The sequence below is a fragment of the Pseudophryne corroboree genome, chromosome 9 (genome assembly GCF_028390025.1).
Source record: "Pseudophryne corroboree isolate aPseCor3 chromosome 9, aPseCor3.hap2, whole genome shotgun sequence".
NCBI classification, from domain to species: Eukaryota; Metazoa; Chordata; class Amphibia; order Anura; family Myobatrachidae; genus Pseudophryne; species Pseudophryne corroboree.
Genome location: NC_086452.1, coordinates 303198826 through 303218530, shown reverse-complemented (window position 1 = coordinate 303218530; position 19705 = coordinate 303198826). Strand labels below are relative to the sequence as shown.

At 41.2% G+C, this 19705-nt stretch overlaps 12 non-coding genes and 69 pseudogenes across 12 annotated transcripts; all 81 read right to left on the bottom strand.

The window, feature by feature from the left end:
- Positions 1-47: 47 nt before the first annotated feature.
- Positions 48-168, bottom strand: LOC134965006 (5S ribosomal RNA; annotated as a pseudogene).
- Positions 169-275: 107 nt separating this feature from the next.
- On the bottom strand, positions 276-394 carry LOC134959098 (5S ribosomal RNA). The gene has a single exon (XR_010187174.1). It is a non-coding gene; the product is annotated as a 5S ribosomal RNA (ribosomal RNA).
- Positions 395-501: 107 nt separating this feature from the next.
- Positions 502-620, bottom strand: LOC134961066 (5S ribosomal RNA; annotated as a pseudogene).
- Positions 621-728: 108 nt separating this feature from the next.
- Positions 729-847, bottom strand: LOC134963171 (5S ribosomal RNA; annotated as a pseudogene).
- A 107-nt stretch (positions 848-954) lies between these two features.
- Positions 955-1073, bottom strand: LOC134962443 (5S ribosomal RNA; annotated as a pseudogene).
- A 107-nt stretch (positions 1074-1180) lies between these two features.
- LOC134962876 (5S ribosomal RNA) lies at positions 1181-1299 on the bottom strand. The gene has a single exon (XR_010188071.1). It is a non-coding gene; the product is annotated as a 5S ribosomal RNA (ribosomal RNA).
- Positions 1300-1406: 107 nt separating this feature from the next.
- LOC134960565 (5S ribosomal RNA) lies at positions 1407-1525 on the bottom strand (annotated as a pseudogene).
- A 107-nt stretch (positions 1526-1632) lies between these two features.
- LOC134963808 (5S ribosomal RNA) lies at positions 1633-1751 on the bottom strand (annotated as a pseudogene).
- Positions 1752-1858: 107 nt separating this feature from the next.
- On the bottom strand, positions 1859-1977 carry LOC134962901 (5S ribosomal RNA; annotated as a pseudogene).
- A 107-nt stretch (positions 1978-2084) lies between these two features.
- Positions 2085-2203, bottom strand: LOC134959136 (5S ribosomal RNA). Its single transcript, XR_010187212.1, has one exon. It is a non-coding gene; the product is annotated as a 5S ribosomal RNA (ribosomal RNA).
- A 333-nt stretch (positions 2204-2536) lies between these two features.
- LOC134960332 (5S ribosomal RNA) lies at positions 2537-2655 on the bottom strand (annotated as a pseudogene).
- Positions 2656-2762: 107 nt separating this feature from the next.
- LOC134960880 (5S ribosomal RNA) lies at positions 2763-2881 on the bottom strand (annotated as a pseudogene).
- A 107-nt stretch (positions 2882-2988) lies between these two features.
- On the bottom strand, positions 2989-3107 carry LOC134964460 (5S ribosomal RNA; annotated as a pseudogene).
- Positions 3108-3440: 333 nt separating this feature from the next.
- On the bottom strand, positions 3441-3559 carry LOC134961636 (5S ribosomal RNA; annotated as a pseudogene).
- A 107-nt stretch (positions 3560-3666) lies between these two features.
- On the bottom strand, positions 3667-3785 carry LOC134961473 (5S ribosomal RNA; annotated as a pseudogene).
- A 107-nt stretch (positions 3786-3892) lies between these two features.
- Positions 3893-4011, bottom strand: LOC134960999 (5S ribosomal RNA; annotated as a pseudogene).
- A 107-nt stretch (positions 4012-4118) lies between these two features.
- Positions 4119-4237, bottom strand: LOC134961793 (5S ribosomal RNA; annotated as a pseudogene).
- A 333-nt stretch (positions 4238-4570) lies between these two features.
- On the bottom strand, positions 4571-4689 carry LOC134960949 (5S ribosomal RNA; annotated as a pseudogene).
- A 107-nt stretch (positions 4690-4796) lies between these two features.
- LOC134963650 (5S ribosomal RNA) lies at positions 4797-4915 on the bottom strand (annotated as a pseudogene).
- A 107-nt stretch (positions 4916-5022) lies between these two features.
- On the bottom strand, positions 5023-5141 carry LOC134963564 (5S ribosomal RNA; annotated as a pseudogene).
- A 332-nt stretch (positions 5142-5473) lies between these two features.
- On the bottom strand, positions 5474-5592 carry LOC134960779 (5S ribosomal RNA; annotated as a pseudogene).
- Positions 5593-5699: 107 nt separating this feature from the next.
- LOC134960696 (5S ribosomal RNA) lies at positions 5700-5818 on the bottom strand (annotated as a pseudogene).
- Positions 5819-5925: 107 nt separating this feature from the next.
- LOC134962364 (5S ribosomal RNA) lies at positions 5926-6044 on the bottom strand (annotated as a pseudogene).
- A 107-nt stretch (positions 6045-6151) lies between these two features.
- LOC134964266 (5S ribosomal RNA) lies at positions 6152-6270 on the bottom strand (annotated as a pseudogene).
- Positions 6271-6377: 107 nt separating this feature from the next.
- Positions 6378-6496, bottom strand: LOC134962637 (5S ribosomal RNA; annotated as a pseudogene).
- Positions 6497-6603: 107 nt separating this feature from the next.
- LOC134963263 (5S ribosomal RNA) lies at positions 6604-6722 on the bottom strand (annotated as a pseudogene).
- A 107-nt stretch (positions 6723-6829) lies between these two features.
- LOC134960846 (5S ribosomal RNA) lies at positions 6830-6948 on the bottom strand. Its single transcript, XR_010187821.1, has one exon. It is a non-coding gene; the product is annotated as a 5S ribosomal RNA (ribosomal RNA).
- Positions 6949-7055: 107 nt separating this feature from the next.
- LOC134959097 (5S ribosomal RNA) lies at positions 7056-7174 on the bottom strand. The gene has a single exon (XR_010187173.1). It is a non-coding gene; the product is annotated as a 5S ribosomal RNA (ribosomal RNA).
- Positions 7175-7281: 107 nt separating this feature from the next.
- On the bottom strand, positions 7282-7400 carry LOC134962014 (5S ribosomal RNA; annotated as a pseudogene).
- Positions 7401-7507: 107 nt separating this feature from the next.
- Positions 7508-7626, bottom strand: LOC134963170 (5S ribosomal RNA; annotated as a pseudogene).
- A 107-nt stretch (positions 7627-7733) lies between these two features.
- LOC134963287 (5S ribosomal RNA) lies at positions 7734-7852 on the bottom strand (annotated as a pseudogene).
- A 107-nt stretch (positions 7853-7959) lies between these two features.
- On the bottom strand, positions 7960-8078 carry LOC134959646 (5S ribosomal RNA; annotated as a pseudogene).
- A 107-nt stretch (positions 8079-8185) lies between these two features.
- LOC134960564 (5S ribosomal RNA) lies at positions 8186-8304 on the bottom strand (annotated as a pseudogene).
- Positions 8305-8411: 107 nt separating this feature from the next.
- LOC134964372 (5S ribosomal RNA) lies at positions 8412-8530 on the bottom strand (annotated as a pseudogene).
- A 107-nt stretch (positions 8531-8637) lies between these two features.
- Positions 8638-8756, bottom strand: LOC134963686 (5S ribosomal RNA; annotated as a pseudogene).
- Positions 8757-8863: 107 nt separating this feature from the next.
- LOC134963247 (5S ribosomal RNA) lies at positions 8864-8982 on the bottom strand. The gene has a single exon (XR_010188106.1). It is a non-coding gene; the product is annotated as a 5S ribosomal RNA (ribosomal RNA).
- A 107-nt stretch (positions 8983-9089) lies between these two features.
- Positions 9090-9208, bottom strand: LOC134964786 (5S ribosomal RNA; annotated as a pseudogene).
- Positions 9209-9315: 107 nt separating this feature from the next.
- Positions 9316-9434, bottom strand: LOC134961196 (5S ribosomal RNA; annotated as a pseudogene).
- Positions 9435-9541: 107 nt separating this feature from the next.
- LOC134960879 (5S ribosomal RNA) lies at positions 9542-9660 on the bottom strand (annotated as a pseudogene).
- Positions 9661-9767: 107 nt separating this feature from the next.
- On the bottom strand, positions 9768-9886 carry LOC134959066 (5S ribosomal RNA; annotated as a pseudogene).
- Positions 9887-10219: 333 nt separating this feature from the next.
- Positions 10220-10338, bottom strand: LOC134960778 (5S ribosomal RNA; annotated as a pseudogene).
- Positions 10339-10445: 107 nt separating this feature from the next.
- Positions 10446-10564, bottom strand: LOC134960694 (5S ribosomal RNA; annotated as a pseudogene).
- Positions 10565-10671: 107 nt separating this feature from the next.
- On the bottom strand, positions 10672-10790 carry LOC134961809 (5S ribosomal RNA; annotated as a pseudogene).
- Positions 10791-10897: 107 nt separating this feature from the next.
- On the bottom strand, positions 10898-11016 carry LOC134963134 (5S ribosomal RNA; annotated as a pseudogene).
- A 107-nt stretch (positions 11017-11123) lies between these two features.
- On the bottom strand, positions 11124-11242 carry LOC134960815 (5S ribosomal RNA; annotated as a pseudogene).
- A 107-nt stretch (positions 11243-11349) lies between these two features.
- LOC134961983 (5S ribosomal RNA) lies at positions 11350-11468 on the bottom strand (annotated as a pseudogene).
- Positions 11469-11575: 107 nt separating this feature from the next.
- LOC134962081 (5S ribosomal RNA) lies at positions 11576-11694 on the bottom strand (annotated as a pseudogene).
- Positions 11695-11801: 107 nt separating this feature from the next.
- On the bottom strand, positions 11802-11920 carry LOC134962636 (5S ribosomal RNA; annotated as a pseudogene).
- Positions 11921-12027: 107 nt separating this feature from the next.
- LOC134963262 (5S ribosomal RNA) lies at positions 12028-12146 on the bottom strand (annotated as a pseudogene).
- Positions 12147-12253: 107 nt separating this feature from the next.
- Positions 12254-12372, bottom strand: LOC134962040 (5S ribosomal RNA). The gene has a single exon (XR_010187992.1). It is a non-coding gene; the product is annotated as a 5S ribosomal RNA (ribosomal RNA).
- A 107-nt stretch (positions 12373-12479) lies between these two features.
- Positions 12480-12598, bottom strand: LOC134961219 (5S ribosomal RNA; annotated as a pseudogene).
- A 107-nt stretch (positions 12599-12705) lies between these two features.
- On the bottom strand, positions 12706-12824 carry LOC134962259 (5S ribosomal RNA; annotated as a pseudogene).
- A 107-nt stretch (positions 12825-12931) lies between these two features.
- On the bottom strand, positions 12932-13050 carry LOC134959148 (5S ribosomal RNA). The gene has a single exon (XR_010187224.1). It is a non-coding gene; the product is annotated as a 5S ribosomal RNA (ribosomal RNA).
- A 106-nt stretch (positions 13051-13156) lies between these two features.
- LOC134963881 (5S ribosomal RNA) lies at positions 13157-13275 on the bottom strand (annotated as a pseudogene).
- A 107-nt stretch (positions 13276-13382) lies between these two features.
- LOC134964785 (5S ribosomal RNA) lies at positions 13383-13501 on the bottom strand (annotated as a pseudogene).
- A 107-nt stretch (positions 13502-13608) lies between these two features.
- Positions 13609-13727, bottom strand: LOC134960331 (5S ribosomal RNA; annotated as a pseudogene).
- A 107-nt stretch (positions 13728-13834) lies between these two features.
- LOC134960877 (5S ribosomal RNA) lies at positions 13835-13953 on the bottom strand (annotated as a pseudogene).
- A 107-nt stretch (positions 13954-14060) lies between these two features.
- On the bottom strand, positions 14061-14179 carry LOC134959064 (5S ribosomal RNA; annotated as a pseudogene).
- A 333-nt stretch (positions 14180-14512) lies between these two features.
- LOC134960776 (5S ribosomal RNA) lies at positions 14513-14631 on the bottom strand (annotated as a pseudogene).
- A 107-nt stretch (positions 14632-14738) lies between these two features.
- LOC134960693 (5S ribosomal RNA) lies at positions 14739-14857 on the bottom strand (annotated as a pseudogene).
- Positions 14858-14964: 107 nt separating this feature from the next.
- On the bottom strand, positions 14965-15083 carry LOC134961807 (5S ribosomal RNA; annotated as a pseudogene).
- A 107-nt stretch (positions 15084-15190) lies between these two features.
- On the bottom strand, positions 15191-15309 carry LOC134963133 (5S ribosomal RNA; annotated as a pseudogene).
- A 107-nt stretch (positions 15310-15416) lies between these two features.
- On the bottom strand, positions 15417-15535 carry LOC134960814 (5S ribosomal RNA; annotated as a pseudogene).
- Positions 15536-15642: 107 nt separating this feature from the next.
- On the bottom strand, positions 15643-15761 carry LOC134961495 (5S ribosomal RNA; annotated as a pseudogene).
- A 107-nt stretch (positions 15762-15868) lies between these two features.
- On the bottom strand, positions 15869-15987 carry LOC134962080 (5S ribosomal RNA; annotated as a pseudogene).
- A 107-nt stretch (positions 15988-16094) lies between these two features.
- On the bottom strand, positions 16095-16213 carry LOC134962635 (5S ribosomal RNA; annotated as a pseudogene).
- Positions 16214-16320: 107 nt separating this feature from the next.
- On the bottom strand, positions 16321-16439 carry LOC134963260 (5S ribosomal RNA; annotated as a pseudogene).
- Positions 16440-16546: 107 nt separating this feature from the next.
- On the bottom strand, positions 16547-16665 carry LOC134962028 (5S ribosomal RNA). The gene has a single exon (XR_010187991.1). It is a non-coding gene; the product is annotated as a 5S ribosomal RNA (ribosomal RNA).
- A 107-nt stretch (positions 16666-16772) lies between these two features.
- LOC134961218 (5S ribosomal RNA) lies at positions 16773-16891 on the bottom strand (annotated as a pseudogene).
- Positions 16892-16998: 107 nt separating this feature from the next.
- On the bottom strand, positions 16999-17117 carry LOC134962258 (5S ribosomal RNA; annotated as a pseudogene).
- A 107-nt stretch (positions 17118-17224) lies between these two features.
- On the bottom strand, positions 17225-17343 carry LOC134959147 (5S ribosomal RNA). Its single transcript, XR_010187223.1, has one exon. It is a non-coding gene; the product is annotated as a 5S ribosomal RNA (ribosomal RNA).
- Positions 17344-17449: 106 nt separating this feature from the next.
- LOC134963879 (5S ribosomal RNA) lies at positions 17450-17568 on the bottom strand (annotated as a pseudogene).
- A 107-nt stretch (positions 17569-17675) lies between these two features.
- On the bottom strand, positions 17676-17794 carry LOC134963511 (5S ribosomal RNA; annotated as a pseudogene).
- A 107-nt stretch (positions 17795-17901) lies between these two features.
- On the bottom strand, positions 17902-18020 carry LOC134962353 (5S ribosomal RNA; annotated as a pseudogene).
- Positions 18021-18127: 107 nt separating this feature from the next.
- On the bottom strand, positions 18128-18246 carry LOC134962183 (5S ribosomal RNA; annotated as a pseudogene).
- A 107-nt stretch (positions 18247-18353) lies between these two features.
- LOC134960832 (5S ribosomal RNA) lies at positions 18354-18472 on the bottom strand. Its single transcript, XR_010187820.1, has one exon. It is a non-coding gene; the product is annotated as a 5S ribosomal RNA (ribosomal RNA).
- Positions 18473-18579: 107 nt separating this feature from the next.
- Positions 18580-18698, bottom strand: LOC134959096 (5S ribosomal RNA). The gene has a single exon (XR_010187172.1). It is a non-coding gene; the product is annotated as a 5S ribosomal RNA (ribosomal RNA).
- A 107-nt stretch (positions 18699-18805) lies between these two features.
- LOC134962013 (5S ribosomal RNA) lies at positions 18806-18924 on the bottom strand (annotated as a pseudogene).
- A 107-nt stretch (positions 18925-19031) lies between these two features.
- Positions 19032-19150, bottom strand: LOC134961065 (5S ribosomal RNA; annotated as a pseudogene).
- Positions 19151-19257: 107 nt separating this feature from the next.
- Positions 19258-19376, bottom strand: LOC134963169 (5S ribosomal RNA; annotated as a pseudogene).
- Positions 19377-19483: 107 nt separating this feature from the next.
- LOC134962442 (5S ribosomal RNA) lies at positions 19484-19602 on the bottom strand (annotated as a pseudogene).
- Between the last annotated feature and the right edge of the window lie 103 nt (positions 19603-19705).

Sequence of the window (19705 nt, the reverse complement as noted above, 5' to 3'; positions counted from 1 at the left end):
GTTTGAATATGGAATGCATCAACAGAACGGTGTTGGCAGTATAAAAATACCTACAGCACCTTGTATTCCAAGGTGGTCTCCCATCCAAGTACTAATCAGGCCAAACACTGCTTAGTTTCCAAGGTCAGATCAGATTGGTCGTATCCAACGTGGTGTGTGGCTGTAGATGAGCATTGTGGTTTCGGTTAGAACTTTTCTACTTCTAACTACTGGTAAATAAATGAATAAGTTTGAAAATGGAATGCATCAACAGAACGGTGTTGGCAGTATAAAAATACCTACAGCACCTTGTACTCCCAGGTGGTATACCATCCAAGTACTAACTAGGCCCAACACTGCTTGGCTTCCAAGATCAGATGAGATTGGGTGTATCCAGTGTGGTGTGGCTGTAGATGAGCTTTGTGGTTTCTGTTAGAACTTTTCTACTTCTAACTACTGGTAAATTTATGAAAGAGTTTGAAAATGCAATGCATCAACAGAACGGTGTTGGCAGTATAAAAATACCTACAGCACATTGTACTCCCAGGTGGTCTCCCATTCAAGTACTAACCAGGCCCAACACTGCTTAGCTTCCAAGATCAGATGAGATTGTGCGTATCCAGTGTGGTGTGGCTGTAGACGAGCTTTGTTGTTTCTGTTAGAACTTTTCTACTTCTAACTACTGGTACATAAATGAATAAATTTGAAAAATGGAATGCATCAACAGAACGGTGTTGGCAGTATAAAAATACCTACAGCACCTTGTACTCCCAGGTGGTCTCCCATCCAAGTACTAAACAGACCGAACACTGCTTAGCTTCAAAGATCAGATGAGATTGGGTATATCCAGCGTGGTGTGGCTGCAGATTAGCTTTGTGGTTGCTGTTAGAACTTTTCTACTTCTAACTACTGGTACATAAATGAATAAGTTTGAAAATGGAATGCATCAACAGAACGGTGTTGGCAGTATAAAATTACATACAGCACCTTGTACTCCCAGGTGGTATACCATCCAAGTACTAACCAGGCCCAACACTGCTTGGCTTCCAAGATCAGTTGAGATTGGGCATATCCAGTGTGGTGTGGCTGTAGATGAGCTTTGTGGTTTCTGTTAGAACTTTTCTACTTCTAACTACTGGTAAATTTATGAAAGAGTTTGAAAATGGAATGCATCAACAGAACGGTGTTGGCAGTATAAAAATACCTACAGCACCTTGTACTCCCAGGTGGTCTCCCATTCAAGTACTAACCAGGCCCAACACTGCTTAGCTTCCAAGATCAGATGAGATTGTGTGTATCCAGTGTGGTGTGGCTGTAGATGAGCTTTTTGGTTTCTGTTAGAACTTTTCTACTTCTAACTACTGATACATAAATGAATAAGTTTGAAAATGGAATGCATCAACAGAACGGTGTTGGCAGTATAAAAATACCTACAGCACCTTGTACTCCCAGGTGGTCTCCCATCCAAGTACTAAACAGACCCAACACTGCTTAGCTTCAAAGATCAGATGAGATTGGGTATATCCAGCGTGGTGTGGCTGTAGATTAGCTTTGTGGTTGCTGTTAGAACTTTTCTACTTCTAACTACTGGTACATAAATGAATAAGTTTGAAAATGGTATGCATCAACAGAACGGTGTTGGCAGTATAAAAACACCTACAGCACTTTGTATTCCCAGGTGGTCTCCCATCCAAGTACTAACCAGGCCCAATACTGCTTAGTTTCCAAGATCAGATGAGATTGGGCGTATCCAGTTTTGTGTGGCTGTAGAGGAGCTTTGTTGTTTCTGTTAGATCTTTCCTACTTCTAACTACTGGTACATAAATGAATAAGTTTGAAAATGGAATGCATCAACAGAACGGTGTTGGCAGTATAAAATTACCTACAGCACCTTGTATTCCCAGGTGGTCTCCCATCCAAGTACTAACCAGGCCCAACATTGCTTATCTTCCTAGAACAGATGAGATTGGGCATATCCAGTGTAGTGTGGCTGCAGATAAGCTTTGTGGTTTCTGTTAGAACTTTTCTACTTCTAACTACTGGTACATAAATGAATAAGTTTGAATATGGAATGCATCAACAGAACGGTGTTGGCAGTATAAAAATACCTACAGCACCTTGCATTCCCAGGTGGTCTCCCATGCAAGTACTAACCAGGCCCAACACTGCTTAATTTCAAAGATCAGATGAGATTGGGTATATCCAGTGTGGTGTGGCTGTAGATGAGCTTTGTGGTTGCTGTTAGAACTTTTCTACTTCTAACTACTGGTACATAAATGAATAAGTTTGAAAATGGAATGCATCAACAGAACGGTGTTGGCAGTATAAAAATACCTACAGCACCTTGTATTCACCGGTGGTCTCCCTAACAAGCACTAACCAGGCACAACACTGCTTAGCTTCCAAGTTCAGATGAGTTTGGGCATATCCAGCGTGGTGTGGGTGTAGATGAGCTTTGTGGCTTCTGTTAGATCTTTCCTACTTCTAACTACTGGTACATAAATGAATAAGTTTGAAAATGAAATGCATCAACAGAACGGTGTTGGCAGTATAAAAATACCTACAGCACCTTGTATTCACCGGTGGTCTCCCTAACAAGTACTAACCAGGCCCAACACTGCTTAACTTCCAAGATCAGATGAGATTGGGCGTATCCAGTGTGGTGTGGCTGTAGATGAGCTTTGTGGTTTCTGTTAGAACTTTTCTACTTCTAACTACTGGTACATAAATGAATAAGTTTGAAAATGGAATGCATCAACAGAACGGTGTTGGCAGTATGAAAATACCTACATCACCTTGTACTCCCAGGTGGTCTCCCATCCAAGTACTAAACAGGCCCAACACTGCTTAGCTTCAAAGATCAGATGAGATTGGGTATATCCAGCGTGGTGTGGCTGTAGATTTGCTTTGTGGTTGCTGTTAGAACTTTTCTACTTCTAACTACTGGTACATAAATGAATAAGTTTGAAAATGGTATGCATCAACAGAACGGTGTTTGCAGTATAAAAACACCTACATCACTTTGTATTCCCAGGTGGTCTCCCATCCAAGTACTAACCAGGCCCAATACTGCTTAGTTTCCAAGATCAGATGAGATTGGGTGCATCCAGTGTTGTGTGCCTGTAGATGAGCTTTATGGTTTCTGTTAGATCTTTCCTACTTCTAACTACTGGTAAATAAATGAAAAAGTTTGATAATAGAATACATCAACAGAACGATGTTGGCAGTATAAAAATACCTACAGCACCTTGCATTCCCAGGTGGTCTCCCATACAAATACAAACCATGACCAACACTGCTTAGCTTCCAAGATGAGAGGAGATTGGGCATATCCAGATTAGTGTGGCTGCAGATAAGCTTTGTGGTTTCTGTTAGAACTTTTCTTCTTCTAACTACTGGTACATAAATGAATAAGTGTGAAAATAGAATACATCAACAGAACGATGTTGGCAGTATAAAAATACCTACAGCACCTTGCATTCCCAGGTGGTCTCCCATCCAAGTACTAACCAGGCCCAATACTGCTTAGTTTCCAAGATCAGATGAGATTGGGCGTATCCAGTGTTGTGTGGCTGTAGATGAACTTTCTGGTTTCTGTTAGATCTTTCCTACTTCTAACTACTGGTACATAAATGAATAAGTTTGAAAATAGAATGCATCAATAGAACGGTGTTGGCAGTATAAAAATACCTACAGCACCTTGTACTCCCAGGTGGTCTCCCATCCAAGTACTAACCAGGCCCAACACTGCTTAGCTTCAAAGATCAGATCAGATTGAGTATATCCAGCGTGGTGTGGCTGTAGATGAGCTTTGTGGTTGCTGTTAGAACTTTTCTACTTCTAACTACTGGTAAATTTATGAAAGAGTTTGAAAATGGAATGCATCAACAGAACGGTGTTGGCAGTATAAAAATACCTACAGCACATTGTACTCCCAGGTGGTCTCCCATTCAAGTACTAACCAGGCCCAACACTGCTTAGCTTCCAAGATCAGATGAGATTGTGTGTATAAAGTGTGGTGTGGCTGTAGATGAGCTTTTTGGTTTCTGTTAGAACTTTTCTACTTCTAACTACTGGTACATAAATGAATAAGTTTGAAAATGGAATGCATCAACAGAACGGTGTTGGCAGTATAAAAATACCTACAGCACCTTGTACTCCCAGGTGGTCTCCCATCCAAGTACTAAACAGACCCAACACTGCTTAGCTTCAAAGATCAGATGAGATTAGGTATATCCAGCGTGGCGTGGCTGTTGATTAGCTTTGTGGTTGCTGTTAGAACTTTTCTACTTCTAACTACTGGTACATAAATGAATAAGTTTGAAAATGGTATGCATCAACAGAACGGTGTTGGCAGTATAAAAACACCTACAGCACTTTGTATTCCCAGGTGGTCTCCCATCCAAGTACTAACCAGGCCCAATACTGCTTAGTTTATAAGAACAGATGAGATTGGGCGTATCCAGTGTTGTGTGGCTGTAGATGAACTTTCTGGTTTCTGTTAGATCTTTCCTACTTCTAACTACTGGTACATAAATGAATAAGTTTGAAAATAGAATGCATCAACAGAACGGTGTTGGCAGTATAAAAATACCTACAGCACTTTGTATTCCAAGGTGGTCTCCCATCCAAGTACTAATCAGGCCAAACACTGCTTAGCTTCCAAGATCAGATGAGATTGGGCGTATCCAGTGTGGTGTGGCTGTAGATGAGCTTTGTGGTTTCTGTTAGAACTTTTCTACTTCTAACTACTGGTACATAAATGAATAAGTTTGAAAATGGAATGCATCAACAGAACGGTGTTGGCAGTATGAAAATACCTACATCACTTTGTACTCCCAGGTGGTCTCCCATCCAAGTACTAAACAGGCCCTACACTGCTTAGCTTCAAAGATCAGATGAGATTGGGTATATCCAGCTTGGTGTGGCTGTAGATTAGCTTTGTGGTTGCTGTTAGAACTTTTCTACTTCTAACTACTGGTACATAAATGAATAAGTTTGAAAATGGTATGCATCAACAGAACGGTGTTTGCAGTATAAAAACACCTACATCACTTTGTATTCCCAGGTGGTCTCCCATCCAAGTACTAACCAGGCCCAATACTGCTTAGTTTCCAAGATCAGATGAGATTGGGTGCATCCAGTATTGTGTGCCTGTAGATGAGCTTTGTGGTTTCTGTTAGATCTTTCCTACTTCTAACTACTGGTAAATAAATGAAAAAGTTTGATAATAGAATACATCAACAGAACGATGTTGGCAGTATAAAAATACCTACAGCACCTTGCATTCCCAGGTGGTCTCCCATACAAATACAAACCATGACCAACACTGCTTAGCTTCCAAGATGAGAGGAGATTGGGCATATCCAGTGTAGTGTGGCTGCAGATAAGTTTTGTGGTTTCTGTTAGAACTTTTCTACTTCTAACTACTGGTACATAAATGAATAAGTTTGAATATGGAATGCATCAACAGAACGGTGTTGGCAGTATAAAATACCTACAGCACCTTGTATTCACCGGTGGTCTCCCATGCAAGTACTAACCAGGCCCAACACTGCTTAATTTCAAAGATCAGATGAGATTGGGTATATCCAGCGTGGTGTGGCTGTAGATGAGCTTTGTGGTTGCTGTTAGAACTTTTCTACTTCTAACTACTGGTACATAAATGAATAAGTTTGGAAATGGAATGCATCAACAGAACGGTGTTGGCAGTATAAAAATACCTACAGCACCTTGTATTCACCGGTGGTCTCCCTAACAAGTACTAACCAGGCCCAACACTGCTTAGCTTCCAAGATCAGATGAGATTGGGCGTATCCAGTGTGGTGTGGCTGTAGATGAGCTTTGTGGTTTCTGTTAGAACTTTTCTACTTCTAACTACTGGTACATAAATGAATAAGTTTGAAAATGGAATGCATCAACAGAACGGTGTTGGCAGTATGAAAATACCTACATCACCTTGTACTCCCAGGTGGTCTCCCATCCAAGTACTAAACAGGCCCATCACTGCTTAGCTTCAAAGATCAGATGAGATTGGGTATATCCAACGTGGTGTGACTGTAGATTAGCTTTGTGGTTGCTGTTAGAACTTTTCTACTTCTAACTACTGGTACATAAATGAATAAGTTTGAAAATGGTATGCATCAACAGAACGGTGTTTGCAGTATAAAAACACCTACAGCACTTTGTATTAACAGGTGGTCTCCCATCCAAGTACTAACCAGGCCCAATACTGCTTAGTTTCCAAGATCAGATGAGATTGGGTGCATCCAGTGTTGTGTGGCTGTAGATGAGCTTTGTGGTTTCTGTTAGATCTTTCCTACTTCTAACTACTGGTAAATAAATGAAAAAGTTTGATAATAGAATACATCAACAGAACGATGTTGGCAGTATAAAAATACCTACAGCACCTTGCATTCCCAGGTGGTCTCCCATACAAGTACAAACCATGACCAACACTGCTTAGCTTCCAAGATCAGAGGAGATTGGGCATATCCAGTGTGGTGTGGCTGTAGATGAGCTTTGTGGTTTCTGTTAGATCTTTCCTACTTCTAACTACTGGTACATAAATGAATAAGTTTGAAAATGGAATGCATCAACAAAATGGTGTTGGCAGTGTGAAAACACCTACAGCACCTTGTATTCCCAGGTGGTCTCCCATCCAAGTACTAACCAGGCCCAATACTGCTTAGTTTCCATGATCAGATGAGATTGGGCGTATCCAGTGTTGTGTGGCTGTAGATGATCTTTCTGGTTTCTGTTAGATCTTTCCTACTTCTAACTACTGGTACATAAATGAATAAGTTTGAAAATAGAATGCATCAGCAGAACGGTGTTGGCAGTATAAAAATACCTACAGCACCCTGTATTCCCAGGTGGTCTCCCATCCAAGTACTAACCAGGCCCAACACTGCTTAGCTTCCAAGATCAGATGAGATTGCGTGTATCCAGTGTGGTGTGGCTATAGATGAGCTTTGGGGTTTCTGTTAGAACTTTTCTACTTCTAACTACTGGTACATAAATGAATAAGTTTGAAAATGGAATGCATCAACAGAACGGTGTTGGCAGTATAAAAATACCTACAGCACCTTGTACTCCCAGGTGGTATACCATCCAAGTACTAACTAGGCCCAACACTGCTTGGCTTCCAAGATCAGATGAGATTGGGTGTATCCAGTGTGGTGTGGCTGTAGATGAGCTTTGTGGTTTCTGTTAGAACTTTTCTACTTCTAACTACTGGTACCTAAATGAATAAGTTTGAAAATGGAATGCATCAACAGAACGGTGTTGGCAGTATAAAAATACCTACAGCACCTTGTACTCACAGGTGGTCTATCATCCAAGTACTAACCAGGCCCAACACTGCTTAATTTCAAAGATCAGATGAGATTGGGTATATCCAGCGTGGTGTGGCTGTAGATGAGCTTTGTGGTTTCTGTTAGAACTTTTCTACTTCTAACTACTGGTACATAAATGAATAAATTTGAAAATAGAATGCATCAACAGAACGGTGTTGGCAGTATAAAAATACCTACAGCACCTTGTACTCCCAGGTGGTCTCCCATCCAAGTACTAAACAGACCGAACACTGCTTAGCTTCAAAGATCAGATGAGATTGGGTATATCCAGCGTGGTGTGGCTGCAGATTAGCTTTGTGGTTGCTGTTAGAACTTTTCTACTTCTAACTACTGGTACATAAATGAATAAGTTTGAAAATGGAATGCATCAACAGAACGGTGTTGGCAGTATAAAATTACATACAGCACCTTGTACTCCCAGCTGGTATACCATCCAAGTACTAACCAGGCCCAACACTGCTTGGCTTCCAAGATCAGTTGAGATTGGGCATATCCAGTGTGGTGTGGCTGTAGATGAGCTTTGTGGTTTCTGTTAGAACTTTTCTACTTCTAACTACTGGTAAATTTATGAAAGAGTTTGAAAATGGAATGCATCAACAGAACGGTGTTGGCAGTATAAAAATACCTACAGCACCTTGTACTCCCATGTGGTCTCCCATTCAAGTACTAACCAGGCCCAACACTGCTTAGCTTCCAAGATCAGATGAGATTGTGTGTATCCAATGTGGTGTGGCTGTAGATGAGCTTTTTGGTTTCTGTTAGAACTTTTCTACTTCTAACTACTGATACATAAATGAATAAGTTTGAAAATGGAATGCATCAACAGAACGGTGTTGGCAGTATAAAAATACCTACAGCACCTTGTACTCCCAGGTGGTCTCCCATCCAAGTACTAAACAGACCCAACACTGCTTAGCTTCAAAGATCAGATGAGATTGGGTATATCCAGCGTGGTGTGGCTGTAGATTAGCTTTGTGGTTGCTGTTAGAACTTTTCTACTTCTAACGACTGGTACATAAATGAATAAGTTTGAAAATGGTATGCATCAACAGAACGGTGTTGGCAGTATAAAAACACCTACAGCACTTTGTATTCCCAGGTGGTCTCCCATCCAAGTACTAACCAGGCCCAATACTGCTTTGTTTCCAAGATCAGATGAGATTGGGCGTATCCAGTTTTGTGTGGCTGTAGAGGAGCTTTGTTGTTTCTGTTAGATCTTTCCTACTTCTAACTACTGGTACATAAATGAATAAGTTTGAAAATGGAATGCATCAACAGAACGGTGTTGGCAGTATAAAATTACCTACAGCACCTTGTATTCCCAGGTGGTCTTCCATCCAAGTACTAACCAGGCCCAACATTGCTTATCTTCCTAGAACAGATGAGATTGGGCATATCCAGTGTAGTGTGGCTGCAGATAAGCTTTGTGGTTTCTGTTAGAACTTTTCTACTTCTAACTACTGGTACATAAATGAATAAGTTTGAATATGGAATGCATCAACAGAACGGTGTTGGCAGTATAAAAATACCTACAGCACCTTGTATTCCCAGGTGGTCTCCCATGCAAGTACTAACCAGGCCCAACACTGCTTAATTTCAAAGATCAGATGAGATTGGGTATATCCAGTGTGGTGTGGCTGTAGATGAGCTTTGTGGTTGCTGTTAGAACTTTTCTACTTCTAACTACTGGTACATAAATGAATAAGTTTGAAAATGGAATGCATCAACAGAACGGTGTTGGCAGTATAAAAATACCTACAGCACCTTGTATTCACCGGTGGTCTCCCTAACAAGCACTAACCAGGCCCAACACTGCTTAGCTTCCAAGTTCAGATGAGTTTGGGCATATCCAGCGTGGTGTGGGTGTAGATGAGCTTTGTGGCTTCTGTTAGATCTTTCCTACTTCTAACTACTGGTACATAAATGAATAAGTTTGAAAATGAAATGCATCAACAGAACGGTGTTGGCAGTATAAAAATACCTACAGCACCTTGTATTCACCGGTGGTCTCCCTAACAAGTACTAACCAGGCCCAACACTGCTTAACTTCCAAGATCAGATGAGATTGGGCGTATCCAGTGTGGTGTGGCTGTCGATGAGCTTTGTGGTTTCTGTTAGAACTTTTCTACTTCTAACTACTGGTACATAAATGAATAAGTTTGAAAATGGAATGCATCAACAGAACGGTGTTGGCAGTATGAAAATACCTACATCACCTTGTACTCCCAGGTGGTCTCCCATCCAAGTACTAAACAGGCCCAACACTGCTTAGCTTCAAAGATCAGATGAGATTGGGTATATCCAGCGTGGTGTGGCTGTAGATTAGCTTTGTGGTTGCTGTTAGAACTTTTCTACTTCTAACTACTGGTACATAAATGAATAAGTTTGAAAATGGTATGCATCAACAGAACGGTGTTTGCAGTATAAAAACACCTACATCACTTTGTATTCCCAGGTGGTCTCCCATCCAAGTACTAACCAGGCCCAATACTGCTTAGTTTCGAAGATCAGATGAGATTGGGTGCATCCAGTGTTGTGTGCCTGTAGATGAGCTTTGTGGTTTCTGTTAGATCTTTCCTACTTCTAACTACTGGTAAATAAATGAAAAAGTTTGATAATAGAATACATCAACAGAACGATGTTGGCAGTATAAAAATACCTACAGCACCTTGCATTCCCAGGTGGTCTCCCATACAAATACAAACCATGACCAACACTGCTTAGCTTCCAAGATGAGAGGAGATTGGGCATATCCAGTGTAGTGTGGCTGCAAATAAGCTTTGTGGTTTCTGTTAGAACTTTTCTACTTCTAACTACTGGTACATAAATGAATAAGTTTGAATATGGAATGCATCAACAGAACGGTGTTGGCAGTATAAAAATACCTACAGCACCTTGTATTCACCGGTGGTCTCCCATGCAAGTACTAACCAGGCCCAACACTGCTTAATTTCAAAGATCAGATGAGATTGGGTATATCCAGCGTGGTGTGGCTGTAGATGAGCTTTGTGGTTGCTGTTAGAACTTTTCTACTTCTAACTACTGGTACATAAATGAATAAGTTTGGAAATGGAATGCATCAACAGAACGGTGTTGGCAGTATAAAAATACCTACAGCACCTTGTATTCACCGGTGGTCTCCCTAACAAGTACTAACCAGGCCCAACACTGCTTAGCTTCCAAGATCAGATGAGATTGGGCGTATCCAGTGTGGTGTGGCTGTAGATGAGCTTTGTGGTTTCTGTTAGAACTTTTCTACTTCTAACTACTGGTACATAAATGAATAAGTTTGAAAATGGAATGCATCAACAGAACGGTGTTGGCAGTATGAAAATACCTACATCACCTTGTACTCCCAGGTGGTCTCCCATCCAAGTACTAAACTGGCCCATCACTGCTTAGCTTCAAAGATCAGATGAGATTGGGTATATCCAACGTGGTGTGGCTGTAGATTAGCTTTGTGGTTGCTGTTAGAACTTTTCTACTTCTAACTACTGGTACATAAATGAATAAGTTTGAAAATGGTATGCATCAACAGAACGGTGTTTGCAGTATAAAAACACCTACAGCACTTTGTATTCCCAGGTGGTCTCCCATCCAACTACTAACCAGGCCCAATACTGCTTAGTTTCCAAGATCAGATGAGATTGGGTGCATCCAGTGTTGTGTGGCTGTAGATGAGCTTTGTGGTTTCTGTTAGAACTTTTCTACTTCTAACTACTGGTACATAAATGAATAAGTTTGAAAATGGAATGCATCAACAGAACGGTGTTGGCAGTATAAAAATACCTACAGCACCTTGTACTCCCAGGTGGTCTCCCTAACAAGTACTAACCAGGCCCAACACTGCTTAGCTTCCAAGATCAGATGAGATTGGGCGTATCCACTGTGGTGTGGCTGTAGATGAGCTTTGTGGTTTCTGTTTGAACTTTTCTACTTCTAACTACTGGTACATAAATGAATAAGTTTGAAAATGGAATGCATCAACAGAACGGTGTTGGCAGTATGAAAATACCTACATCACCTTGTACTCCCAGGTGGTCTCCCATCCAAGTACTAAACAGGCCCATCACTGCTTAGCTTCAAAGATCAGATGAGATTGGGTATATCCAACGTGGTGTGGCTGTAGATTAGCTTTGTGGTTGCTGTTAGAACTTTTCTACTTCTAACTACTGGTACATAAATGAATACGTTTGAAAATGGTATGCATCAACAGAACGGTGTTTGCAGTATAAAAACACCTACAGCACTTTGTATTCCCAGGTGGTCTCCCATCCAAGTACTAACCAGGCCCAATACTGCTTAGTTTCCAAGATCAGATGAGATTGGGTGCATCCAGTGTTGTGTGGCTGTAGATGAGCTTTGTGGTTTCTGTTAGATCTTTCCTACTTCTAACTACTGGTAAATAAATGAAAAAGTTTGATAATAGAATACATCAACAGAACGATGTTGGCAGTATAAAAATACCTACAGCACCTTGCATTCCCAGGTGGTCTCCCATACAAGTACAAACCATGACCAACACTGCTTAGCTTCCAAGATCAGAGGAGATTGGGCATATCCAGTGTGGTGTGGCTGTAGATGAGCTTTGTGGTTTCTGTTAGATCTTTCCTACTTCTAACTACTGGTACATAAATGAATAAGTTTGAAAATGGAATGCATCAACAAAATGGTGTTGGCAGTATGAAAACACCTACAGCACCTTGTATTCCCAGGTGGTCTCCCATCCAAGTACTAACCAGGCCCAATACTGCTTAGTTTCCATGATCAGATGAGATTGGGCGTATCCAGTGTTGTGTGGCTGTAGATAATCTTTCTGGTTTCTGTTAGATCTTTCCTACTTCTAACTACTGGTACATAAATGAATAAGTTTGAAAATAGAATGCATCAGCAGAACGGTGTTGGCAGTATAAAAATACCTACAGCACCCTGTATTCCCAGGTGGTCTCCCATCCAAGTACTTACCAGGCCCAACACTGCTTAGCTTCCAAGATCAGATGAGATTGCGTGTATCCAGTGTGGTGTGGCTATAGATGAGCTTTGGAGTTTCTGTTAGAACTTTTCTACTTCTAACTACTGGTACATAAATGAATAAGTTTGAAAATGGAATGCATCAACAGAACGGTGTTGGCAGTATAAAAATACCTACAGCACCTTGTACTCCCAGGTGGTCTCCCATCCAAGTACTAACCAGGCCCAACACTGCTTACTTTCATAGATCAGATGAGATTGGGTATATCCAGCGTGGTGTGGCTGTAGATGAGCTTTGTGGTTGCTGTTAGAACTTTTCTACTTCTAACTACTGGTACATAAATGAATAAGTTTAAAAATGGTATGCATCAACAGAACGGTGTTGGCAGTATAAAAATACCTACAGCACCTTGTATTCCCAGGTGGTCTCCCATCCAAGTACTAACCAGGCCCAATACTGCTTAGTTTCCAAGATCAGATGAGATTGGGCGTATCCAGTGTTGTGTGGCTGTAGAGGAGCTTTGTGGTTTCTGTTAGATCTTTCCTACTTCTAACTACTGGTACATAAATGAATAAGTTTGAATATGGAATGCATCAACAGAACGGTGTTGGCAGTATAAAAATACCTACAGCACCTTGTATTCCCAGGTGGTCTCCCATGCAAGTACTAACCAGGCCCAACACTGCTTAATTTCAAAGATCAGATGAGATTGGGTATATCCAGCGTGGTGTGGCTGTAGATGAGCTTTGTGGTTGCTGTTAGAACTTTTCTACTTCTAACTACTGGTACATAATGAATACGTTTGAAAATGGAATGCATCAACTGAACGATGTTGGCAGTATAAAAATACCTACAGCACCTTGTATTCACCGGTGGTCTCCCTAACAAGTACTAACCAGGCCCAACACTGCTTAGCTTCCAAGTTCAGATGAGTTTGGGCATATCCAGCGTGGTGTGGGTGTAGATGAGCTTTGTGGCTTCTGTTAGATCTTTCCTACTTCTAACTACTGGTACATAAATGAATAAGTTTGAAAATGGAATGCATCAACAGAACGGTGTTGGCAGTATAAAAATACCTACAGCACCTTGTATTCACCGGTGGTCTCCCTAACAAGCACTAACCAGGCCCAACACTGCTTAGCTTCCAAGTTCAGATGAGTTTGGGCATATCCAGCGTGGTGTGGGTGTAGATGAGCTTTGTGGCTTCTGTTAGATCTTTCCTACTTCTAACTACTGGTACATAAATGAATAAGTTTGAAAATGAAATGCATCAACAGAACGGTGTTGGCAGTATAAAAATACCTACAGCACCTTGTATTCACCGGTGGTCTCCCTAACAAGTACTAACCAGGCCCAACACTGCTTAACTTCCAAGATCAGATGAGATTGGGCGTATCCAGTGTGGTGTGGCTGTAGATGAGCTTTGTGGTTTCTGTTAGAACTTTTCTACTTCTAACTACTGGTACATAAATGAATAAGTTTGAAAATGGAATGCATCAACAGAACGGTGTTGGCAGTATGAAAATACCTACATCACCTTGTACTCCCAGGTGGTCTCCCATCCAAGTACTAAACAGGCCCAACACTGCTTAGCTTCAAAGATCAGATGAGATTGGGTATATCCAGCGTGGTGTGGCTGTAGATTAGCTTTGTGGTTGCTGTTAGAACTTTTCTACTTCTAACTACTGGTACATAAATGAATAAGTTTGAAAATGGTATGCATCAACAGAACGGTGTTTGCAGTATAAAAACACCTACATCACTTTGTATTCCCAGGTGGTCTCCCATCCAAGTACTAACCAGGCCCAATACTGCTTAGTTTCGAAGATCAGATGAGATTGGGTGCATCCAGTGTTGTGTGCCTGTAGATGAGCTTTGTGGTTTCTGTTAGATCTTTCCTACTTCTAACTACTGGTAAATAAATGAAAAAGTTTGATAATAGAATACATCAACAGAACGATGTTGGCAGTATAAAAATACCTACAGCACCTTGCATTCCCAGGTGGTCTCCCATACAAATACAAACCATGACCAACACTGCTTAGCTTCCAAGATGAGAGGAGATTGGGCATATCCAGTGTAGTGTGGCTGCAAATAAGCTTTGTGGTTTCTGTTAGAACTTTTCTACTTCTAACTACTGGTACATAAATGAATAAGTTTGAATATGGAATGCATCAACAGAACGGTGTTGGCAGTATAAAAATACCTACAGCACCTTGTATTCACCGGTGGTCTCCCATGCAAGTACTAACCAGGCCCAACACTGCTTAATTTCAAAGATCAGATGAGATTGGGTATATCCAGCGTGGTGTGGCTGTAGATGAGCTTTGTGATTGCTGTTAGAACTTTTCTACTTCTAACTACTGGTACATAAATGAATAAGTTTGGAAATGGAATGCATCAACAGAACGGTGTTGGCAGTATAAAAATACCTACAGCACCTTGTATTCACCGGTGGTCTCCCTAACAAGTACTAACCAGGCCCAACACTGCTTAGCTTCCAAGATCAGATGAGATTGGGCGTATCCAGTGTGGTGTGGCTGTAGATGAGCTTTGTGGTTTCTGTTAGAACTTTTCTACTTCTAACTACTGGTACATAAATGAATAAGTTTGAAAATGGAATGCATCAACAGAACGGTGTTGGCAGTATGAAAATACCTACATCACCTTGTACTCCCAGGTGGTCTCCCATCCAAGTACTAAACTGGCCCATCACTGCTTAGCTTCAAAGATCAGATGAGATTGGGTATATCCAACGTGGTGTGGCTGTAGATTAGCTTTGTGGTTGCTGTTAGAACTTTTCTACTTCTAACTACTGGTACATAAATGAATAAGTTTGAAAATGGTATGCATCAACAGAACGGTGTTTGCAGTATAAAAACACCTACAGCACTTTGTATTCCCAGGTGGTCTCCCATCCAACTACTAACCAGGCCCAATACTGCTTAGTTTCCAAGATCAGATGAGATTGGGTGCATCCAGTGTTGTGTGGCTGTAGATGAGCTTTGTGGTTTCTGTTAGAACTTTTCTACTTCTAACTACTGGTACATAAATGAATAAGTTTGAAAATGGAATGCATCAACAGAACGGTGTTGGCAGTATAAAAATACCTACAGCACCTTGTACTCCCAGGTGGTCTCCCTAACAAGTACTAACCAGGCCCAACACTGCTTAGCTTCCAAGATCAGATGAGATTGGGCGTATCCACTGTGGTGTGGCTGTAGATGAGCTTTGTGGTTTCTGTTTGAACTTTTCTACTTCTAACTACTGGTACATAAATGAATAAGTTTGAAAATGGAATGCATCAACAGAACGGTGTTGGCAGTATGAAAATACCTACATCACCTTGTACTCCCAGGTGGTCTCCCATCCAAGTACTAAACAGGCCCATCACTGCTTAGCTTCAAAGATCAGATGAGATTGGGTATATCCAACGTGGTGTGGCTGTAGGTTAGCTTTGTGGTTGCTGTTAGAACTTTTCTACTTCTAACTACTGGTACATAAATGAATACGTTTGAAAATGGTATGCATCAACAGAACGGTGTTTGCAGTATAAAAACACCTACAGCACTTTGTATTCCCAGGTGGTCTCCCATCCAAGTACTAACCAGGCCCAATACTGCTTAGTTTCCAAGATCAGATGAGATTGGGTGCATCCAGTGTTGTGTGGCTGTAGATGAGCTTTGTGGTTTCTGTTAGATCTTTCCTACTTCTAACTACTGGTAAATAAATGAAAAAGTTTGATAATAGAATACATCAACAGAACGATGTTGGCAGTATAAAAATACCTACAGCACCTTGCATTCCCAGGTGGTCTCCCATACAAGTACAAACCATGACCAACACTGCTTAGCTTCCAAGATCAGAGGAGATTGGGCATATCCAGTGTGGTGTGGCTGTAGATGAGCTTTGTGGTTTCTGTTAGATCTTTCCTACTTCTAACTACTGGTACATAAATGAATAAGTTTGAAAATGGAATGCATCAACAAAATGGTGTTGGCAGTATGAAAACACCTACAGCACCTTGTATTCCCAGGTGGTCTCCCATCCAAGTACTAACCAGGCCCAATACTGCTTAGTTTCCATGATCAGATGAGATTGGGCGTATCCAGTGTTGTGTGGCTGTAGATAATCTTTCTGGTTTCTGTTAGATCTTTCCTACTTCTAACTACTGGTACATAAATGAATAAGTTTGAAAATAGAATGCATCAGCAGAACGGTGTTGGCAGTATAAAAATACCTACAGCACCCTGTATTCCCAGGTGGTCTCCCATCCAAGTACTTACCAGGCCCAACACTGCTTAGCTTCCAAGATCAGATGAGATTGCGTGTATCCAGTGTGGTGTGGCTATAGATGAGCTTTGGAGTTTCTGTTAGAACTTTTCTACTTCTAACTACTGGTACATAAATGAATAAGTTTGAAAATGGAATGCATCAACAGAACGGTGTTGGCAGTATAAAAATACCTACAGCACCTTGTACTCCCAGGTGGTCTCCCATCCAAGTACTAACCAGGCCCAACACTGCTTACTTTCATAGATCAGATGAGATTGGGTATATCCAGCGTGGTGTGGCTGTAGATGAGCTTTGTGGTTGCTGTTAGAACTTTTCTACTTCTAACTACTGGTACATAAATGAATAAGTTTAAAAATGGTATGCATCAACAGAACGGTGTTGGCAGTATAAAAATACCTACAGCACCTTGTATTCCCAGGTGGTCTCCCATCCAAGTACTAACCAGGCCCAATACTGCTTAGTTTCCAAGATCAGATGAGATTGGGCGTATCCAGTGTTGTGTGGCTGTAGAGGAGCTTTGTGGTTTCTGTTAGATCTTTCCTACTTCTAACTACTGGTACATAAATGAATAAGTTTGAATATGGAATGCATCAACAGAACGGTGTTGGCAGTATAAAAATACCTACAGCACCTTGTATTCCCAGGTGGTCTCCCATGCAAGTACTAACCAGGCCCAACACTGCTTAATTTCAAAGATCAGATGAGATTGGGTATATCCAGCGTGGTGTGGCTGTAGATGAGCTTTGTGGTTGCTGTTAGAACTTTTCTACTTCTAACTACTGGTACATAATGAATACGTTTGAAAATGGAATGCATCAACTGAACGATGTTGGCAGTATAAAAATACCTACAGCACCTTGTATTCACCGGTGGTCTCCCTAACAAGTACTAACCAGGCCCAACACTGCTTAGCTTCCAAGTTCAGATGAGTTTGGGCATATCCAGCGTGGTGTGGGTGTAGATGAGCTTTGTGGCTTCTGTTAGATCTTTCCTACTTCTAACTACTGGTACATAAATGAATAAGTTTAAAAATGGAATGCATCAACAGAACGGTGTTGGCAGTATAAAAATACCTACAGCACCTTGTATTCACCGGTGGTCTCCCTAACAAGTACTAACCAGGCCAAACACTGCTTACCTTCCAAGATCAGATGAGATTGGGCGTATCCAGTGTGGTGTGGCTGTAAATGAGCTTTGTGGTTTCTGTCAGAACTTTTCTACTTCTAACTACTGGTACATAAATGAATAAGTTTGAAAATGGAATGCATCAACAGAACGGTGTTGGCAGTATGAAAATACCTACATCACCTTGTACTCCCAGGCGGTCTCCTATCCAAGTACTAAACAGGCCAAACACTGCTTACCTTCCAAGATCAGATGAGATTGGGCGTATCCAGTGTTGCGTGGCTGTAGATGAGCTTTGTGGTTTCTGTTAGATCTTTCCTACTTCTAACTACTGGTAAATAAATGAAAAAGTTTGATAATAGAATACATCAACAGAATGATGTTGGCAGTATAAACATACCTACAGCACCTTGCATTCCCAGGTGGTCTCCCATAAAAGTACAAACCATGCCCAACACTGCTTAGCTTCCAAGATCAGAGGAGATTGGGCATATCCAGTGTGGTGTGGCTGTAGATGAGCTTTGTGGTTTCTGTTAGAACTTTTCTACTTCTAACTACTGGTACATAAATGAATAAGTTTGAAAATGGAATGCATCAACAGAACCGTGTTGGCAGTATAAAAATACCTACAGCACCCTGTATTCCCAGGTGGTCTCCCATCCAAGTACTAACCAGGCCCAACACTGCTTAGCTTCCAAGATCAGATGAGATTGCGTGTATCCAGTGTGGTGTGGCTATAGATGAGCTTTGGGGTTTCTGTTAGAACTTTTCTACTTCTAACTACTGGTAAATAAATGAATACGTTTGAAAATGGAATGCATCAACAGAACGGTGTTGGCAGTATAAAAATACCTACAGCACCTTGTACTCCCAGGTGGTATACCATCCAAGTACTAACTAGGCCCAACACTGCTTGGCTTCCAAGATCAGATGAGATTGGGTGTATCCAGTGTGGTGTGGCTGTAGATGAGCTTTGTGGTTTCTGTTAGAACTTTTCTACTTCTAACTACTGGTACCTAAATGAATAAGTTTGAAAATGGAATGCATCAACAGAACGGTGTTGGCAGTATAAAAATACCTACAGCACCTTGTACTCACAGGTGGTCTATCATCCAAGTACTAACCAGGCCCAACACTGCTTAATTTCAAAGATCAGATGAGATTGGGTATATCCAGCGTGGTGTGGCTGTAGATGAGCTTTGTGGTTTCTGTTAGAACTTTTCTACTTCCAACTACTGGTAAATTTATGAAAGAGTTTGAAAATGGAATGCATCAACAGAACGGTGTTGGCAGTATAAAAATACCTACAGCACATTGTACTCCCAGGTGGTCTCCCATTCAAGTACTAACCAGGCCCAACACTGCTTAGCTTCCAAGATCAGATGAGATTGTGCGTATCCAGTGTGGTGTGGCTGTAGACGAGCTATGTTGTTTCTGTTAGAACTTTTCTACTTCTAACTACTGGTACATAAATGAATAAATTTGAAAATAGAATGCATCAACAGAACGGTGTTGGCAGTATAAAAATACCTACAGCACCTTGTACTCCCAGGTGGTCTCCCATCCAAGTACTAAACAGACCGAACACTGCTTAGCTTCAAAGATCAGATGAGATTGGGTATATCCAGCGTGGTGTGGCTGCAGATTAGCTTTGTGGTTGCTGTTAGAACTTTTCTACTTCTAACTACTGGTACATAAATGAATAAGTTTGAAAATGGAATGCATCAACAGAACGGTGTTGGCAGTATAAAATTACATACAGCACCTTGTACTCCCAGGTGGTATACCATCCAAGTACTAACCAGGCCCAACACTGCTTGGCTTCCAAGATCAGTTGAGATTGGGCATATCCAGTGTGGTGTGGCTGTAGATGAGCTTTGTGGTTTCTGTTAGAACTTTTCTACTTCTAACTACTGGTAAATTTATGAAAGAGTTTGAAAATGGAATGCATCAACAGAACGGTGTTGGCAGTATA